Source organism: Sorex fumeus, unplaced genomic scaffold (genome assembly GCF_029834395.1).
Source record: "Sorex fumeus unplaced genomic scaffold, SorFum_2.1 ptg000122l, whole genome shotgun sequence".
Classification (NCBI taxonomy): Eukaryota; Metazoa; Chordata; class Mammalia; order Eulipotyphla; family Soricidae; genus Sorex; species Sorex fumeus.
In genome coordinates, this window is record NW_026606179.1 from 12,557,298 (window position 1) to 12,577,631 (window position 20,334).

The following is a 20,334-nucleotide window of genomic DNA, read 5'->3' on the forward strand; positions in this document are numbered from 1 at the left end:
AATAAAGAAAATATACTAAACAGGGAATGAGATATAGTACAATAATATGAGCCCGATTCAGTTCAAATCCTGACCCCACATGGCCTCCTGAGCATCCCAGGTACATTCCTAGAGACCTCAGAGAACCACCAGTGTGTCTTGGGTCACCCCTGCTACCAAAGAGTCCAACTAGACCCTCATCATCAGATCCTAGCATTGAACTGTTGAACAAAATTTTGGGGGGACCTCAAACTCAGGACTGGGTAAGGAAAGACTGAAACTTGTGGAATTTCAAGGATGTGCTCTTTTGATCCTGACATAACTTCCCAGAGGGCAATGATTTTGAATTAAATAAGGAATTTGGAACTGCCGAGATGCTCTTTGGTTTGGAAGTGGATGGCCATGAGCAGGGTTTTCCAAAATTCACAGGATTGGTCAAAGCAAATCAAAAGCTAAAGGGACAAAGCTAAAGCACAGCAGGGAGGGCACTTGTCTTGCAAGCCGTCAACCCGAGTTCAATCCCCGACACCCCATATGGTTCCCTACGCCCTGCCAGAAATGATCTCTGAGCATTGCAGGCAGTCTTCCTCTAGCATTTCACCAAAAGCATAAAGATGGACATCAAAGCTAGACCATTCAACCAAGGTATCTTCAGGCTCATATATGATTTTTAAATTTAATTTTTTTAACAGTTGAAACCTATAAATTTATCACAAGCTTGAACATCTCCTGGTATAGCACTGTAGCACTGTCATCCCATTGTTCATCGATTTGCTCGAGCTGGCACCAGTAACGTCTCCACTGTGAGACTTGTTGTTACTGGTTTTGGCATATCGAATATGACAAAAGTATTCCAAAGTCCCCCACCATCAAACCTGTCCACAGAAAGTTTAGAAAACCACTGGACAGTGTTTTTCAAACTCTGGCTAAAAATCTCAATCCACTGAGATCCACTCAGCAAGGTTCCCACAAGAAATCCTGCAGAACTGACTCCGTTCTAGCATGTGACATAGAAGTCAAGGCATCATCTCTAACACTATTGGGACAATTTGTAGAGATGCGGGCACTTAGTATGTTTTGCATATCTGTGTGCAGCATTGTATCCTAAAATACAAATTCACTGTCAATTTGACGGTACTTTTTCAAAAGTTGCTAGACTCAGAAAGTTCATGTTGATGTCTCAGGAGAAATACGGTATGTCAAGAGCCTTCCTGATGATTTATCTGAGTCTTGGGATGCTGACAGGAAGGACTGTCATTGGAATTCACATGCTTGTCTCTGTGTAATGGGTGAACAGTGCCAGGCTGAGCAGGGAAAACAAGCAGGAGCCACCAACTTCTCCCCCTTTTCTGCTTTTTCAAAGCTCAATATGCTGCCCAGTGCACACCTGCAAAGTATGCATATTGCACCATAATTGTCTGCTACTTTCAGTCACTCTCTTAAGTAAGCAAGGCACAATAATGAGAACAATACAAAGCAAAATAACAGCACTTTCCAAGCCTATCAAAGAATGCATTATCTAGTTTTGAGAAACAAATTCTGCAAGAGCCTGCATTAACTCGGTTACCAGATCTGCTTCATTCAATAGCGGAGAATTTTGTATATCAACAATTTCCTTGGGGGTATGGTGCCGCCAGCAGGTCAATCTGTACCTGTGAGGCAAGTGCATCAGCAGCCTGATGGCAACTTCAGACTACCAGATACCCCAAAATTGCTGCTGTGCCTTTGGCCAGACCCCAAAAACTTGTGGCAAAGTTTACCAAGAAAGTAAACGGCCAAAAGCTAGGTATGTGGAAACACACCCACAAACCAACTCCAGCTCAGCTATATAATTGGAGGCACGGCCTCTCTGTTTCGTGATTGAACTGCTTAATGGCCATGATCCCAGAGACTCAGAAACAAATCTCGAAACCCAGCAGCTTGTGACAGAAATGCATCAGGTCCCTGCAGTACGTTACCAGTGCTGGGCCAAAGCAGGTGGGAATAGGTTTCGTGCCTTGACCTGTTCCCCCTGGCAGCCCAGTGGCCGCCATCCTCCAGAGGCCACTGGACAGTCAGGTTTGGGCCCATAGTGACGAGACACGCAGGGCCTCACAGGATGGGGGTGGAGCCGGTCCTGTCCTCCCCACCCCAACAAGACCCCAAGTCATCACCCATGAATGGCCTCTCTGGCTCCTGATCAAGCTGCTTAATAGTCATGATCCCAGAAACTCAGAAACAAATCTCAAAACCCAGCGGCTTTTGGCAGAAATGCGTCTGGACCATGCAGTAGGTTACTGTTGCCAGGTCACCCCAGGGGGGAAAGGGTACTGTCCCTCCACCTGCTCCCCCTTGGCGGCTCGGTGGCCATCATCCTCTAGAGGCCATTGGACAGTTAGACTTGGGCCCACCGTGACGAAACTTGTTGGGCCTCACGGGATGGGGTGGAGCCGGGCCTGTCCTCCCCACCCCAACGAGACCCCAAGTTATCACCCAACAACAATCTTTCTGGCTCCTGATCAAGCTGCTTAACGGCCATGATCCCAGAAACTCAGGAGCAAACCTTGGAACCCAGCAGGCTTTGGCAGAAATCCCTCCAGATTTGTGTTAAAATTTCGGAATTTCAAAATCGCACAGCCACTACTGCAACCACGCGACATCATATGTTATTCATAACCAGCAATAGAAAACAAATTGTCTACTGTTGCCTTTTCAGCAGATCTGAGTGTTGGGGTGAAATCTCAAATAATAATGGTGGGTCTGGTGTCAAAATATTGAATGGGATCAAAGTAGAGAGAGAGTAATGTGGAAATTATCTGCCCCACAGGTAGGGGGAGGGTGTGGGATGGGGGTATACTGGGGTTGTTGGGGGTGGAGAATGGGCACTGGTGAAGGTATGGGTGTTTTATTGTATGACCGAGAATTAGAGTGTAACTGCACTCACGGTGCATTAGAGAATTAGAGTGTAACTGCACTCACGGTGATTCAATAAGCGATAGCACAGCGGGTAGGGCGTTCGCCTTACACGCGGCCAACATGGCCGACCCGAGTTCGATTCCTCCGCCCCTCTCGGAGAGCCCGGCAAGCTACCGAGAGTATTCGATATGCCAGACACAGTAAAAACAAAGTCTCCAATGGAGACGTTACTGGGCCCGCTCGAGCAAATCGACGATCAACGGGAGGGCCTTTACCTTTACCATAAAAAATGAAAAAAAATCCTGATACAATTGCAATAATTCAAGGATAAAGGTAAAGGTAAAGGTAAAGGCCCTCCCGTTGATCGTCAATTTGCTCGAGCGGGCCCAGTAACGTCTCCATTGGAGACTTTGTTGTTACTGTGTCTGGCATATCGAATACTTTCGGTAGCTTGCCGGGCTCTCCAAGAGGGGCGGAGGAATCGAACTCGGGTCGGCCATGTTGGCCACTTGTAAGGCGAACGCCCTACCCGCTGTGCTATCGCTCCAGCCCCAAGAGGATTCAGTCATCCAAAAGTGGCCACACTTCTAGTTTGTGCTCTGCTGGTGCAAGTAAATTCATGTGATGTTCTCGGAGGTGTACAGGGTGGAATTCTGTGCTGAGCAACATGGCCAGGTGGGTATCCATGCTCCTGGGTAGGAAGTTTGCACTGGAGAAGCAAGGGTCTCGACCAAAGTTGCTGGCTGTCATTCTGGATGGAAGAGGTCTAGAACATCACACCAGTAACAAGAATATGATGGTATTGAAGGAAACTAGTCCTCAGCCAGGTCCCTTGTCGTGGTCTGTAGTACACCAGAGTTCTCGGAGGCAGACATCCTAAAACAGTATTTTGTGACCTGCTGTTATGCAAACATATAGGGGTTAAATAACTAATGCCAGAAAAATTTACCGATCCCTTTTCCCAAGATAAATGAGAGGCTGAATAGCCTCCTACAATTTTGGTAGCATTAGTATAAATTAGAACCTCATCCCCGCCCCAGATAGCCGCTTGAAGAACAGGAGGATCTGGAATGAAGGTCCAATACAATTCCCCATTTATTTTAACAATTCCCAGAGCCAAGAATGCTAAAAAATCAAAAAAGAGGTGTAGGGCTGGTTCCTGCTTTATGGAGCAGCTCCATGGCCCCTTCACCATGGTGGCAACAGGCACTTCTGCAGTCAGTTGACTCAGCTTCAGGGCAGTAACTGGGCTCAGGGTCATCTTGCTCATGCTCCTTGTCCTCCTTCTCAAAGGCCATTTTCTCTTTCGTCTCCACCAGCCTGATGAATCTCTCCAATATCCATCTTGCTTCATGTTGGGATCTGGAAAATACTCAAATGTGCTCCCTGCCCCAGGTTAGCAAGGGATTGGGTCCGTGCCATTGATTGCTCCTAGGGTCCTTCCAAAGGACTTCGGGCATCTGGTACTGTCCAGGAACATGTTCCAAATTTTTTCTAGTGGCAACAGGCCATCTTGATCCAAATTAAGAATATTTAAGCTTAGGAGGGCATGACTTAACAGGTTATGTGGCATGAATCTATAATTCACCACCATATTACCCCCTTCTTTTAATTTTTGCAACATATTGGCTATCAGTATATATATTCAACCTCTGGTTAAAATTTTTAATGATAGCTAAAACTGCATGAAGTTGTGCAATCTGAGCAGCTCCCAAGGTAATGGGGAAAACTGTAGTTTCTTCACCCACAGTATAGGCAGCCATTTGAGGAACCATCAGTAAAAACAGTTAGAGCATCATTTAAAGGAACATTTACAATTATTTTAGGAAAAAATATATTGAGTTCGTAAAAAAAGCTGTAGCAATTTATCAGCGGGATAATGATTATTAATTTCTCCTAAAAAGGACAAATTATAAGGACACATTATAAGACACTTAATATCCATCTTCCAGAATTGTTGTACCATATTTGATAGCGTTCAAATATGGTTTGATCCATGGGAACACCTATAAGGGTGATTAGAGGCCGCCCCAAAAAAACCTCTATCCCTCTCGGAGAGCCTGGCAAGCTACTGAGAGTATTCTGCCCGCATGGCAGAGCTTCGCAAGCTATCCATTGTGTATTCGATATGCCAAAACCAGTAATTACAATGGGTCTCATTCCCCTGACCCTGAAAGTGTCACCAATGTGGCAGCGTTGGGAAGGATGAAGAAGGAGAGGCTGATAAAATCTCAAGGCCGAACTAGGCTGCCAAAACTAAGGAAGACAAAAATGATTGTCTGTACTTTCAATGCACGTACGCTAGCATCAAATGCATTCATCGAGGACCTGATGGTACAAGCGCGAAAGATCAAGTACGACATCATTGGTCTGACCGAGACAAGAAGACACCAATCACATCACGCCGTTTTCGACACTGGAGAAGAACTGTTCCTCGGAACATGCGATAAAAGAGGCGTCAGAGGTGTCAGTGTCCTTGTCAACACGAACTTGGCCATGAGCATTGATTCATTTGAATGCCTAACAACCCAAATCAGACATTTACACTTGAATAGATGTGGCTCACTGCAGGCATTTTCTATATTCATTGTCTATGCACCAACGTCCAATTATGATGAAGGAGAAATTGAGTTCTACATGGAGATGGAGAAGTTCTATAAAGAAGACCACACCTTCTACAAGATCATTGTTGGTGATTTTAATGCCAAGATAGGAACGAGAAGATCAGCCAAAGAACTCCACATTGGGACCCCATGGTCTAGAATGGAACGAACAGGGTGAGAGACTGTCTGAGTTCATCATGTCAACCAAGACCATCCATGGTAACTCACAGTTCCAGAAGGATGAATCTAAACGTTGGACGTGGGAGTCTCCTGGTGGACGGTTCCACAACGAAATTGACCACATGGCATTCAATCGACGGTTTTGCCTGACTGATGTCGCTGTTGTCCCAAAATTCCAAACGGGATTGGACCACTGTCTTCTTCGTGCAAAATTCTACTTCACAGAGCGGGGAGAAAGGGCTGCAAAGTTTAAGAAGAGAACTCCCAGAACGACCACCAACTGGGAGTTCTTTGGCACTATTGCTGCAACATGGGAAGATGCCGTTGTTGACAACATTGATGAGGAATACGATTGACTTGTTCAGCACCTCCATGATTGTGTGAGGAACGCCAAGAGAGAGATAGCCACAAAAAAACACCTGTCTTCTAAAACTCTTGAGCTTATTCGCCAACGTGGTTTGGCACATGCCTCAAGCAACCGCAAGCAAATATCTGAACTCACAAAGCAGTGTAGAGATGCAATCAAGGAAGACCTCAAAGAGAGGAGAGCAGAAGTGCTGGTAGATGCGGCAGAAGCCAGGAAAAGCATTCGTAATGCCCGCCTGTCCTTCGCCAACTACAAGACCAAGATGACTGCCCTCCGACATCCTGATGGATCTATCACATCTTTCAGAAGGGCAATGGAGAAGATTATCCATGACTTCTACTCAGATCTCTTCAATAGCCATGTCCACCTGCCAACCAAATTCCGCAGGATGAATATGTTGTTCCCAATGTTCTGCCTTCTGAAATCCGACACGCCATTTCGTCGGTAAAGAAACAAACAGCACCTGGCCCAGACTAGGTCAGACCTGAACACCTGAAGAACCTGCCGTCGGTACTCATCAATACGCTGACTCAGCTCTTCACACACTACCTGTCTGAATGCAAGGTTCTGTCCCAATGGAAAACCAGCAGGACTATACTACTGTACAAGAAGGGAGACATCCACGACATTGGCAACTATCGCCCAATCTGCCTATTGTCTGTCGTCTACAAGCCGTTCACTAAAGTCATCCTGAATAGGATTGGCAGAACACTAGATGAAGGACAGCCATGCGAGCAAGCTGGGTTCCGCAAAGGATTCAGCACCATAGACCATATCCACACGATAACCAAGCTCATTGAGGTTTCTCGGGAGTTCAAGATGCCGCTCTAACGTTCATTGATTTAAAGAAGGCCTTTGATTCTGTTGAGACAGAAGCAGTCATTGAAGCCCTAGCCAATCAGGGCGTTCAAACTCAATACATCAGGATCTGCCATGAGCTGTATTACGGATTCACTACAAGGATCTCACAATTCTACAAAGAAGTGATCATCGATGTCAAGAGAGGGGTTCGGCAGGGTGATACCATTTCATCAAAACTCTTCAGTGCCACCCTCGAGAACATCATGCAACGACTGGAATGGGAAGGAATGGGAGTGAAGATAGATGGTCGGCAACTACACCACCTCCACTTTGCTGATGACATCATTCTAATAACACCAAACATTAGCCAAGCAGCACAAATGCTGGTCTGCTTTGACCGTGAGTGTGGAAAGGTCGGACTCCATCTGAATCTCACGAAGACAATGTTTATGAGAAACAGCCTCATTCCTGACAGTCTATTTGCTCTCAATGAAACGACCATCTCCAAATGCAACAGTTATGTGTACCTAGGTTGAGAAGTCAGCATGATGAATGACCTGGCACCTGAGTTGTGCCGGAGGAAGAGAGTGGCTTGGAATGCCTTCAAGAGCGTCGAAGAAATAGCTAAGAGAACTAAGAACCTCTGGCTCCGGGCACATCTCTTTGATTTCACTGTTCTTCCTGCATTAACATATGCCTCAGAGACCTGGGTCCTATGAAAACAGGATGAGAATGCTATTTGGGTCTCCCAAAGAGGAATTGAAAGAGCTATGCTTGGAGTATCACGTTTCACTCAAATGAGAGAAAGAATCCGGAGTTCCAACCTCCGTCGACGATCAAAAATCAGGGATGCTGTCTCATTTGCCAAGGCATCAAAAATCAGACGGGCTGGTCACGTAATGAGATTTAAAGACGACCGCTGGACTAGAGCCGTTACTGACTGGATTCCACGGGATGTCAAAAGACCACGTGGCCGCCCACCTACCAGATGGTCAGACTTCTTCATCAAGACCATGAACAATTGGTTTGAGGCTCTTCGTGTTCCTAGAACTAACAGAAGCCATTGGGCTACACTAGCATGTGACAGGGACAAATGGAGACATTACTGGCTCCCGCTCGAGCAAATCAACAATTAACGGGAAGTCAAGCGATCACACATACAAGGACCATCGTGCACTCACCTTTACTTTGCCATTGAAGAGTGACTTGGGCATAAATTGAATTGGAAGGTGGGAAGACATAAGGCGTGGGCCTTTCTGATCCTTTAATACCTTATACCTCTCCTCTGACACTAACCACGGTGAATGGTCCAAGATAGGCACAGATTGAATCAACTTGGGATCTCTTTTGGAACGAATCAGGGAAAGAATCTCTACCATCCAATGTGTTCCTAAATGAAGGACAAAAAAACAAAGATCAGGCATTTTCTTTGACTTTTAAGAAATGCACTATACTAAATAAGGGATATAAAAGGCACCATTTTTGCACATGCACCGCAGCTCTTTCACCAAAAATTGAGATCTGAAAGCAACCAAACTCCCACAAACAGAAAAGTGGATGAAAAAGATGAGGACTGTACAGACAGTTAGAAATTCTAGTCATCTTCACGCCCAACAGAGGACATGAGTTGCCCCCCACGAGCTGCTCTCCAGCATGGCCATGGCACCAGAGGCACATGGAACTAATCTAGAGCCCAGTAGCTTGCAGCAGAAATGTGAACGGACTATGCATTAAACTCCAGTGCCATGCCCGCCCCACCCCCCAGGGAAAGGGTATCTGTCTCTTCCGTCTTCCCCTCCCCTCATGAAAAGGGAGGTGGAACCGGCTCATCATTCACGCCCAACGGAGACCAGAGTTGCCCCCCACGAGCAGCTCTCTGGCATGGCCATGGCACGAGATGCACAGAAACCAATCTCGTAATTATCCGGCTCTTGGCAGAAATCCCTGCAGACTTAATTAGTAAAATATCAGAAATCCAAAATCCATTATATGGTTTTTATAACCAGCAATAGAAAATAAATTATTTCACAATGCCTTTTCAACAGTTCTGATTGTTGGGGGGGAATTTCAAACAATAATGGTGCATCTTTTGTCGAAATAATTAATATATTCAAAGTAGAGAGAGTTAGGTAGAAATCATCTGCCTCACAGGCATCAGGAGGGGTGGGAGGTGGGTATATTTGGGTTCTTGGTGGTGAAAAATAATTACTGGTGAGGGAAGGGGTGTTTGATTATTGTATAACCAAGACTTAAACCTGAAAGCTTTGTAACTTTTTTCACGGTGAGTCAATAAATAATTTTTTTTTTTGCTTTTTGGGTCACACCCGATGATGCTCAGGGGTTACTCCTGTCTCATGCACTCAGGAATTACTCCTGGCGGTGCTCGGGAGACCATATGGGATTCTGGGACTCGAGCCTGAGTTGGCCATGTTGGCTATGTGCAAGGCAAACGCCCTACCCGCTATGCTATCGCTCCAGCCTCCAATAAATAAATTTTTTTAAAAAAGAAATCCTAGTCGTCTGAGAGAAGAGATGAAGTCCAACTCTTCACATCTAATGACAGAGTAGTAGAGAAATTAAATACTAGGTGACAGAGAAACAGCAATGAATGTCCGAAGACAAGAGATCTCTCCAGATCCCATACAGAGTCAGTTCAACTGGGGAACGGCAGATGGAGCAGATGTGCCCTCTTCCCCTGCACCAAATGAAACCCCAATAGTCATGAGCATTCAGGAGAAAAAATCCAGGTATGCGGGTTCAGGGACTAAGACTCCCGGCCAGACGGTGGCAGTAGAGACCGAATGTCCTTTCCAATTTCCCTGCCTACTTGGAGTCCTGCCTGTCAAGCCCATGATCTGCCTTCAGGCACCATCTCAGCACATCAAAAGCCTTGATCCAGAGACTCCCAGAAGAATTTCAAAATGGATTAGCTCTCTACAGAGATGTCTCTGGACCCCAACCATTTATAATATTAGAATTCCAGAAGTACGTGGCCACTTTTGCAAGGAGTACCTCTCATTATATTCATACTAAGCAAGCACTATAGCACTGTCCTTCCATTGTTTATTGATTTGCTCGAGTGGGCACCAGTAATGTCTCCATTGTGAGACTTGTTGTTACAGTTTTTGGCATATCGACTACACCACAGGAGCTTACCAGGCTCTTCCGTGAGGGCAGAATACTCACATAAATTATCTAGCATCTGCCCCTGGCAGGCATGGTGGTGGGAAAATTTGAAATAATGATGGTGGGAAGGTGTAATGGTGGTGGGATTGGTGTTGAAATATTGAATGTAATCCACTAATGTGAACAACCTTATGAAAACAAATTAAAATAATAATAATAATAAAATGAATAAATAAAAATAAATATCAGGTGATATAACTGATAGATAATCAATCAAGAAAATAAACAGGTAAATAAAATAGAGGGACTCCGGGAAAGCTAACTCTTAACCTGTGGTCACAGTTTCGATGTTACCTAGGTGCCAGTGGGTGAGCAGTGGTGCAAGGGTGTTGGCTATTTGGTGTTGATTTTGGAATGGTGCAGTGTATCTCTAAACAGAAACATTTATGCTCTTGAAATCCTCTGATACCTCTGTAAGCAAAGAAACAAGCAAATTCCACAGTGATAGGGAAATGCTGAGAGTTCTCCACCGGTTTTCCCATAGTTCTCTTTGTAAGAAAGTCTTTGTAAGAAAGTCCTTAAAAGAAGGAAATTTATACCTGGTTATGAACATTCAAACAGGACCTTCTACCAAATCCATATAGACTCTCCTTTTTCCTTCCTTTTACTCCCTAATCACCACCCATCTTTTTCTGTTATCATGAGCTCCAGAACAGCAGGTACTCTGCCTAAATGGACCAGAACGATAGCTTGTCCTTGTGTGACTGGTCTTGGCCTCAATACAGTCAGCTGGACTCAATACTCAGTTGAGAGCACAGAAAATCTTGTGGCTGTTTCTGAACATCACTCCTTCACAAAAGGTTGAATAATATGCCCTGAGATGTTTGCGCTACATTTTAAATACACATTGCCAAGGCACTTGATCTTGACTTTGACTCTGCCTTTGTCTCTGTGCCCAGTGCTCATTTCTGTGTACTTACCCTGTCCCTGACCTCAGCTTTGGTCCTCATTTGTTTGCCTCCCCTCATATAAATAGCACTGGATATGCATAACAGCCTAGCAACACAGCTTCAGGACCAACCTCAGAAGAGGTGCAAGCCAGGATAAATCTCAGGGGTACACACATCTTTCGCTGAATACTGTGGGGCTCCCTTAGGATGGGGGACAAGCCAAGTCCCCTCCCTGCTGAAGCTCCAGCATCTACACCCACCCCCCAGAGCTGGAGCCATGCAAATGACCCAACTTCACTACTTTACAACTCATCTCTGCAGAGATGTCAGGCCAATGAAAATTCCAGGTACATAGGTTTTTGCCTGAAAACTCTGGGTTCTTCTTGGATTGGGGAAAACCAGCCTCCCCCACCCTGCTGTGCTGCCGAAAGCCTCACAAGTGACACCCAAATCCCACAGTCACTTCTTTATGAACAAGGCCCAGCTTTACAGTCTCAGGAAAGATGCAAGCCAAGCCAAGATGCTAAAACCAATTGGCCCAGTCCTACAGATCCTGAACTTTTGGAGTGTGCAGTCACGTAGGGGGCTGAGATATCCCTCCAAATTCCACAATACTGACAGTCCATTAGAGCACACCAAATTAGATGGGAAAGTAACATAGAAGTCAACGAAGCTCAATTTAAAAAGTCAATAACACAGAACCTCAACTATCAACAACCAACTTGGTAAACCCTCAGACAAACATTTTGACCCCATTGTAAGACATAACAATTTTCACAAATTTTGTTACTGCAGCATTATTCGGTAATTCCATTAATTATTGGGTTGCAGCAAACAATACAAATCAATATAACATAAAATTAATATTATAAATTAATATTAATATAAAGAAATCAATACAATATAAAATTATTTTATGCCTGCTAAAGGGGAGGGATTCCACGGGATGTCAAGAGACCGCATGGTCGCCCACCTACCAGATGGTCAGACTTCTTTGTCAAGATCATGAACGATCGGTTTGAGGCCCTCCATGTTCCCGGAGCGAAGAGATGCCATTGGGCTACACTAGCACGCGACAGGGACAAATGGAGACGTTACTGGCGCCCGCTCGAGCAAATCGATGACTAACGGGAAGTTAAGTGATTAAGTGAAAGGGGAGGGGGGAGCAATCTAAGAACTGTGGTAGAGGGAAGGTCACAATGGTCATGGGATAGGTTTGGAACAAAAATGCCTGAAACAACAGTGATATGAACAACTCTGTGAACTTTAGTGTCTATATAAATCTTTTTTTTAATTTATTTATTGAATCACTGTGGGAAAGGTTACAAAGCTTTCAGGTTTAGGTCTCAGTCATGCAAATATCAAACACATTTCCCTTTACCAATACTTATTTTTTACCATGAAGAACCCCAATAAAACCCCACCCCCCACCCCTCCCAGTCCCTGTGAGGAAGATGAATTCTAGTTAACACTCTATCTGCTTTGATTAGATTCACTGTTTCAATAAAAGATTTACCACTATTATTTAGAGTTTACCCCCCCCCCAAATCAGACATGCTGAAAAAGTATTGTGAAGTGATTTGCTTTCTACAGCTGGGTTCAAGAATTAAATGTTGGTTTTGGATTTCTGCTATTTTACCTCTTGACCCTGGAAGTATTTCTACTGAAAGTCAGATAGTTAAGAAATTGGTTTCTGTGTTCTGGAGTCGTGGCCGTGCTGAAGAGCCGCTCGTGGGGGGCAACTGGTGGCCTCGGTAGGGCGTGAAGGACGGACCGGAACGCCCCGTTTCCCATGAGGTTTTAGTCGCCCCCACACCCCCGGCTCATATTTGCTGTCCACAAGGCTCCCATGCGGCCGCCATCTTTCTTTCCAGAGAAGAGAGGGCGAATGGGACAACACCCTTTCCCCTCTGGGCAGACATGATGGCCTGGATTAACGTATAGTCCATTCACTTTTCTGCTCCAAGCTGCTGGGTTCTGCATTAAGTCCTTGTGTTTCTGGGGCTGTGGCCGTGCTCCAAACTTAACTCTGATTTTCAGGGAGAAAGGTTGGGTGGTTTACTTCCCATTGATCACTTTGTATATAGAGAGATGTCGCGCGCCCGCGTAAGCGGCCGCGCGGTTTTGAGAAAAAGTCCCAGTTCCCGCATACTCGAGCTGTGCTTGTAGAGGCTTCTGGTCACCGGGGTTCCATCTGGGGGAGGTGGGATGCAGTACCTACCCCATCTGGGACTTCCCAGTGATCTTGGCTCATTTTGGAACCTGTTTTTTTTTTCCCCCTCCGGGATCTGTGGTTCCCGCCCTCCATGTGGTCCTTCTCTTGGGCTGTATATTGTAAAGATGGTGCTGGGGGGCAGGCTGTGGGCGTGACTTCCGGAATCAGAGGTTACCTGGGAGCTGTAGTACCGGCAGATTTGAGAAAAAATCCCAGTTCCCGCATACTCGAGCTGTGCTTGCAGAAGCTTCTGGTCACCGGGGTTCCATCTGGGGGAGGTGGGATGCGGTACCTACCCCATCTGGGACTTCCCAGTGATCTCGGCTCTTTTTGGAACCTATTTTTTTTTTCTCCAGGATCTGTGGTTCCCGCCCTCCATGTGGTCCTTCCTCTATATAAATCTTAAGTCAAAAAACTTGATCACTTGATCACTTGACTCACCGATTTGCTTGAGTGGATGCCAGTAACATCTCCATTCGTCCCTGTCATGTGCTAGTGTAGCCCAATGGCATCTGCTCATTCTAGGAACACAAAGAGCCTCAAACGGATTGTTCCGGGTCTTGATGAAGAAGTCTGACCATCTCGTAGGTGGGTGGCCACACGATCTTTTGACGTCCATGGAATTCAGTCGGTAATGGCTCTAGTCCCGCAGTCATCTCCAAATCTCATTACATGTCCAGCCTATCTAGTTTTCGACGCCTTGGCAAACGAGACAGTGTCCCTGATTTTTGATCGTCGAACAGAGGTCGGAACTCCGGATTATTTCTCTAATTTGAGTGAAGCGTGATACTCCAAGCATAGCTCTTTCGATTCCTCTTTGTGAGACCCAAATAGTGTTCTCATCCTGTTTTCTTAGGACCCAGGTCTCTGAGGCATATGTTAATGCAGGAAGAACAGTGGAATCAAAGAGATGTGCCCAGAGCTGCAGGTTCTTCGTCCTCCTAGCTATTCTTCGGCTCTCTTGAACGCGTTCCAAACCACTCTCTTCCTCCTGTGCAACTCAGGTGCCAGGTCATTCGTCATGTTGGCTTCTCGACCTAGGTACACATAACTGTTGCATTCAGAGATGTTCGTTCTGTTGAAAGCGAATGGACTGACAGGAACAAGACCATTTCTCATAAACATTGTCTCATGACAAAAAAAAACTAACAAAAAAGTCACTGTCACTGTCACTGTCCTCCCATTGTTCATCGATTTGCTCGAGCGGGCCCAGTAACATCTCCATTGGAAACTTTCTTGTTACTGTGTTTGGCATATTGAATACCTCGCGGGTAGCTTGCCAGGCTCTGCCGTACGGGTGAGATACTCTCGGTAGCTTACCAAGCTCTCAGAGAGGGGCGGAGGAATCGAACTCGGGTAGGCCATGTTGGCTGCGTGCAAGGCAAATGCCCTACCGCTGTGCTAAAAGTCAAAAAGCTAAAATAAAAAAACAATGAATAGCAACTGGACAAGGGTATCAGCACAGTGGGCTGGATCAAATGTCAGACATGCTTGAGGCCCTGAATAAAATAACTGTATGAACCACCCCAGCCCCCAGAACACCTGGAGAGCCTCCTAGATCCCTAGAAATACTATGATTCGCACCAAAGAAATAACACCCATATCATTGACTAATTCACTCTTACATACCCTTTCTTCATTTCCTGACCACTGCTTACATGTATATCTTTCCCTGAATAAAACCTGTTCAGTAAAGAGTTTTACATGCACTGTCTGTGTACTGTAGCACTGTCCTCCTGGTGTTCATCAATTTGCTCGAGCAGGCACCAGCAACGTATCCATTGTGAGACTTGTTGTTACTATTTTTGGCATATCGAATACAGAGAGCTTGCCAGTTTCTGCTTATCAGAAGGAGCTCATCAAAGACCTTGAGGGGACTTTGATTGTTGATTTGCTGGGACTTTAGCAGCATCACTTGATATCCTGTTACTCATCTATTTGCTCGAGTGGGTGCCAGTAACGTTTCCATTTGTCGCTGTCTTGTGCTAGTGTAGCCCAATGGCTTCTGCTCGCTACAGGAATACAAAGAGCCTCAAACCATTTGAACCATGCGAACGGGATACTCTTGGTACTTGCTGGGATCTCTGAGAGAGATAGAGTAATGAAACCCGGGTCGACCGCATGCAAGGGAAACGCCCTACCCACTGGGCTATCACTTCATCCAGTTTTACATGCACTTTTAAGTATACATACATACATAAATATACATATATAAAACACCATGATTTACCATGTTGTTCTAAATACAGTCATTTCAGGCATTAAACAATATGCTACCTCCAGTGTGACCTTTCCTCCACCAATGTCCCTGATATCCCACCCACCATCTCAACCTACCCACTTAGGAGGTAAAACAATTTTATTTCCTATGATTTGTTACAACACAAAGGCTAATGAAATTATCCAAACTAAGGTCAATATCAAATTATCAACTAAGGTCCCAAAGAAGAATCGAAAGAGCTATGCTTGGAGTATCACACTTCACTCAAGTGAGAGGAGGAATTCGGAATTCCGACCTCCGCAGGGACACTGTCTCATTTGCCAAGTCATCAAAAATCAGATGGGCTGGACACGTAATGTGATTTGAAGATGACCGCTGGACTAGAACTGTTAAGGACTGGATTCCACATGACTTCAAAAGAACGCATGGCTGCCCACCTACGAGAAGGTCAGACCTCTTCATCAAGACCCTGAACAAATGGTTTGAGGCTCTTTGTATTCCTGTAGCGAGCAGAAGCCATTGGGCTACACTAGCACAAGACAGGGACAAATGGAAACGTTACTGGCACCCACTCGAGCAAATAGATGAGTAACAGGATATCAAATGATCAAGTGAGGCTGCTAAAGTCCCAGCAAATCAACAATCAAAGTCCCCTCAAGGTCTTTGATGAGCTCCTTCTGAACTTCTGCATCTTCTCCTTAGTTAAAACACTATACAGGGTATTAGGATTTCATCTTATAGGCTCCCCTAGAGCCTGGATAGCCCTCACCCCAACCGTGTTAGGATGTCTCTGTTCCAGGCCCATGTCCAGTTCCCTGGACACTGGTGGTCAGGCCTATAGAAAGTCTCTCTTCTTTCCCTAATTCCCGCAGACAGAGCCACAACCCATCTCTTCACTTGCTCCAGCTCCTGATTTAGGGTAGGTCAGCACCAAGACATCTTCATCCGTAAACAAAAAATTATGCCACTCTTCTGTCATGAAAGCAGGTGTGAAAACCACGGTCGGAAAAAGTACACCATTAATCCTTTTATTTTCAACAGACATTCTGGTTGCTTGTCTTTACAGGAATCTGTTATCCACAGTTGGAGATTGTTTCATTTATTGTAAGATCCACATTATAATGAAGTCCAAACAATCCCTAAGGCAGGTCCAAGGGTCATGATATTATGCAACTGTAGGGTCATTCAGGAAACTGTGTGGAAATCCGTGTATGAATCTTTGTTTTTGAATAATGATAGACTTTATTTATTTCAAGTTCATACTGTCTATTACTTCTCTCTTCCGGACCCTCTTATTCCCCATCTAACTTTTTTTTTCAGTCTGAGAATTTTGTTTTGTCAGTTTATTTGCTCATTTATATATACAAGTGGAACTGTCCCACAATTGTCTTTCTTTCTTTTTTATATAAATTTATTTCTTGAATCACCGTGAGAACAGTTACAAAGCTTTTGTGTTTAAGTCTCATTTATACAATGATCAAACACCCATCACTTCATCAGTGCTCATTTTTCACCACCAAAATCCCCAGCATATCCCCCATCCCACCCCTACCCCTACCTTTGTGGCAGATAATTTCCACATTACTCTCTCTCTCTCTCTACTTCGATTACATTCAATAATTAGACAACAGTCCCACAGTTATTATTCCCCCAACACTCAGACCTGCTGAAAAGGCAACATTAGACAATTTGTTTTCTACTGCTATTTATGAATAACATATGATGGCACTATTGGAATTCTAAAATGTTAATAATTAGGTCCAAAGAGATTTCTGCAAAGAGCCACTCAGTTCAAAGATTTGTTTGTGTGTCTGTGGAATCATGACTGTTAAGGAGCTTAATAAGTAGCCAGAGGAGCGGTTTCTGGGCAACACCTCGGGGTCTCCTCAGGTCCTGAGTATGAATCTTGAGAAGGAACCTGCAACTCAATAACATGCCAAGAAGGTAGGATATGGGGTGCTTAAAATGTTTTCAAAGAATGGTTTTAGAGGCAATGTAGATAAGTGGATTGACATGGAACGTTTCATTCTAAGTGAAATGAGTCAGAGAGAGAGATATATAGAATGACTGTACTCATTTGTGGAATATAAAGAATATAATAGTAGTCTAACACCCAAGGATAGTAGAGATAAGAACCAGAAGGATCACTCCACAGCTTGGTAGCCGGCCTCCTCACATTCTGAGGGAAAGGCAGCTGGGAGAGAGAAGGGACCAACAAGCAAATGATGCTAGGAGGACACACTCGGGATGGAGATGCATGATTAAAGACTAGAACCAACATGATGGCCACAGTAGCGTGGGGGTGGTGGGAACATTGGTGGTGGAAAATGGGCACTGGTGGAGCGATGGGTACTCAATCATTGTATGACTAAAACATAATCAGGAAAGTTTGTAACTGTAACTTTATCTCACAGTGATTCATTAAAAAAAAAGAAAGAAAGAAAAACGTAAAAAAAAGAGGCAATGTAGAAAAATGCAAAGATTGAAGAGAAGGAGGATGAATCTGAGGAGAAGGAGGAGTAGAAGGGGTAAGGGGAGATGGAGGAGGAGGATATGGAAGAGGAGATAATCTGTGAAGATCATCTTGGCTGTGGAAAATGCTTTTTTGTGTTTTAGGCCTCGTGTGAATTTTGGACCTGTAATCTGGGCACCTGCATCAGTGATGGAGATAGGGAACACTGAGACAATTGCACAGAGCCAACTGGGTCCAGAGAGCAAAGCTCAGGGCAGGGGAGTGTTGGGGCAGATCTGATCACAGTTCCCTGGTCACGTTCCCTGCGGGGCGCCCGCAAAACCACTCTCCGACCTGCGGAGCTGGCCCTAGGATCCGTAGGTGCAGGGAAGGACTGACCTAATGAACACAAGACACGAGAGACAGAATGCAGCTTAGAAACAAAGAGAAAAAGGGACAGACTTTATTGAGGGCGATGGGGGTATATATTAGTGAGGCAGCTACACAAAGGGTCGTGCCCAAATGTGGTTAGGAAAGTTACAGAGTCTATAAGTTTGACCTACCATACATTATAAAGCTTATACTAAGTTAATCATTGTCAGTTACAGCCATGACAATTGTTTTCTCAGGATAACCATACAAAGCACAGGCTTTACCTGCCGAGGGTCACGTAGGTCAGGATAGCCATACCTAGCACAGGCACGTAGGCCCTTGGTCAGTTAAAGGGCCAGTTTCCCACATCTCCCCCTTCCTTTATTATAAAAGATGCCAGCTAGGGGGAGCATTGACTGGGCCCCTCCAGGATATCAAGAAGACCTCTGTTTTGTGGAGGGGAGGAGAGTAGGCAGAGCCCGTTTTCCCCTGCCCACACTACTTGCGGAGGGGAGCCATGGAAAAAGGCCGGCATTAGGCAGAGGAAACCTCCATGCAGGCCCAGTGTACGCCACAGGGAGTCGGAATCAGCCATGAGGCCTCCCTTGCAGTGCTTTGCCAGACACCTAGCGACTGAACAAAATGGAATAGGGTAAAGTCCGACTCTTTCATACCCAGATTGTCAGATCAGAGAGGGGAAGGGGAGCTGGCCATGTTGACTCAAGGTTGGGTTCAACCAACCACGACCCGCGAACCATCCTCTGCAGCAGCAGATTTTGCGGCCGCATAGTCCAGGGAAGCATCTTCCATTGCCAGGCGGTGGTAATGCACTCGTATGGGGTTGGCAGATAGAGAAGCTATCTGTTGTTTAACAAAAGCGATAATCCGGTTAAAAATGCAGGGGCCCACAGTAGCAATCAATAAAAGGGCAGTCAGGGGACCCGAGAGTGGCAACGAGTAAAGGAGTAGAGAGTGCAGGGTCCACCCAGACTCACGTTCCCGTCGTCTCCGCTCCAAACCTTCCCTTAGTTCTTGCATGGAGTTTTTAATCACTCCACTGTGGTTAACATAAAAGCAACACTCCTTTCCTAAGGCAGCACACAATCCCCCCTCTTTCATAAAGAGCAAGTCCAGTCCTCAGTAGTTTTGAAGAGCAACCTCTGAAAGAGACGTCAGCAAATCCTCGAGGTGAGAGATGGATTGGGAGGGAGCATACCTTCACAGAAGATATTCTACAGATTACCTCTTTTACTGGAGCCACAAGGTTTGGTGAGAAGGAACCTTGTGGGGGCCAATCCACACCAAAGGAAGGCCATTTTGATGAACACTAAATGCCAAACTTACCTTTCTTGACCCTCAAGCCCAGATCCTGAGCTTTCCTGTGGATCTCAGAGAATCACAAATCACAAATCACAAATCATCTTGTTAGTCGTCGATTGCCTCGAGCAGGCCCCAGTAACGTCTCCTTCATCCTAGCCCTGAGATTATATTCAAGGCTCTTTAGGAGAATGAGACCCATCATTGTTACTGGTATTTGGCATATTGGGTACGCCCCAGGGAGTTTGCCAGACTCTGCCGTGTGGGCAGGCTACATTCGGTACCCTGCCAGTTTGTACAAAGTAGGAATGAGATAATAAGATGTCATAATAGGATGTCGCACGGCCGCATTTGCGGCCGCGCGGTTCCAGGAGCTGGTTTTTGTAGTCTCTGAGTCTTGGCCGTTGATGGGATTACACGGCGCCAGGGGGCCAGTTGGTGGGTGTGACCCCTGCCTACTGGAATTTGGAGGATCTGGGTAGAGGATGCTCGGCCCAAATCTGAGTAGGCTTGGAGATCTCGGCCCCAGAACCCGCGTGACTTTGTCCCTCTGCCAGTACCTTCATGTGTGCAGAGAGTGGTCTCAGCATGGTGGTGGCTGGTCCTGGAGGTCTCTGGCTGCCGGAGCCCTGGTCGGGGCGGGGAGGAAAGCTCAACCCGCTCCCCTCCAAGGGGCCCTGGCAGCGAGGACAGTCAGGCGCGGGGGCAGGAGACTGCACTGTTCTTCTTCCAGGAGCTGGTTTTTATAGTCTCTGAGTCTTGGCTGTTGATGGGATTACACGCGGGTTCCGGGGCCGAGATCTCCAAGCCTACTCGGATTTGGGCCGAGCATCCTCCACCCAGATCCTCCAAATTC

At 45.7% G+C, this 20,334-nt stretch overlaps 1 pseudogene; it reads right to left on the reverse strand.

The window, feature by feature from the left end:
* The window catches only part of LOC130044047 (myosin regulatory light chain 12B-like), a 64,393-nt pseudogene that overhangs the window by 23,324 nt on the left and 20,735 nt on the right, over positions 1-20,334 (reverse strand).